Source organism: Galeopterus variegatus, unplaced genomic scaffold, assembly GCF_000696425.1.
Source record: "Galeopterus variegatus unplaced genomic scaffold, G_variegatus-3.0.2 Scaffold2917, whole genome shotgun sequence".
NCBI classification, from domain to species: domain Eukaryota; kingdom Metazoa; phylum Chordata; class Mammalia; order Dermoptera; family Cynocephalidae; genus Galeopterus; species Galeopterus variegatus.
Genome location: NW_007729028.1, coordinates 48,393 through 49,451, shown reverse-complemented (window position 1 = coordinate 49,451; position 1,059 = coordinate 48,393). Strand labels below are relative to the sequence as shown.

Below are 1,059 nucleotides of genomic sequence, written 5' to 3'. Positions count from 1 at the left end.
AGCCAGAATTCTCTTCAGTCAGCTGCTGAACAGTGTGATGATTTGGGCACTTTCTGAATCATTTGTAACTTAGATAATATAGTTCAGAATATGTGACTTTTGTTGCTTTTCTGAAAAAGGAAAGTTGTAGGAAGCATTTTTCCATGCTTTCCCAGAAACTTTGCAAAAGCATTTATTATTAGCTGGTAATTACTAAACTTACTATGTTGCTCTGAGAAATTCGCCAATGTACTAAGATGTGTGTGGTCATAGTGCACAGTGACTTTTCTGTTACTCATCACTAAAGACTGAGGTGAGGTTATGAAACTTTAATCTTTCCCATCATTTAGGCAGGAGGATGCAATGACTACCTAGAAGCTAATGATACAGACTTTTTCGCACACAGGAGACCCAAGTGTCGTGAGATAGGTAGTTATCAAGGACTTGAGCAGAGATGGCTCTATTCATGAGAGCATTTAAGTGATCGAGAACAGTGCTGCAGAGACTTAGAAACAGACTAAGAACAAACCTGAAGACTGTAAGTGTGACCACCTCACACTGCTCTCAGGAGAACCCGAATACAGTTTGAGATTTTCCCTCAAGAAATAGAACTGATACTATCATTCATCAGTAGCTCACTGACCAACAGCTAAAGTCCACAAGACAGCGTGGCTTTATGCAGAAGCCAGTGAAGTGGAGGGCAGATGTGGCCTCTGCTCCAGACCAAACTAAAATTCTGCACAGCAGTCATTTCTTTGGCTTCTATTTGGCTTTATTACTTGGACCAACCACAGCTTCCTTATAGCAGTTTCATCAGTGTTGCCTGGGAAAACTTCAAGTAGTAAGTCAGTGGGTTACCAGAATATTTCTACCCACCCAACTTAAGAAAAATTGAAGAGATATTCCAGAAGATATACCTAAGTAGCTTTTTATAGTAAAGTAGAGGTAGAAATGCTTTAAAGATTTTCTTCAAAGAATGAGCCACAGTGGTGGGTGTATAGAAAATTGCTGGTGTTTTGGAGCAAGGACTTTTCACCTGCTAGAAAGCATCCAAAAGTGAGGTGCTTAACTCCAGGCACC

The 1,059-nt window shown here is 40.2% G+C and overlaps 1 long non-coding RNA gene across 1 annotated transcript in view; it reads left to right on the top strand.

Moving 5' to 3' along the window:
- The first annotated feature begins 970 nt into the window (after window positions 1-970).
- LOC103599343 overlaps window positions 971-1,059 on the top strand; it is a 3,173-nt gene continuing 3,084 nt past the window's right edge. Inside the window, exon 1 of the long non-coding RNA XR_551282.1 lies at window positions 971-1,040. This is a non-coding gene — a long non-coding RNA (uncharacterized LOC103599343). The remainder of the gene's footprint in view (window positions 1,041-1,059) is intronic.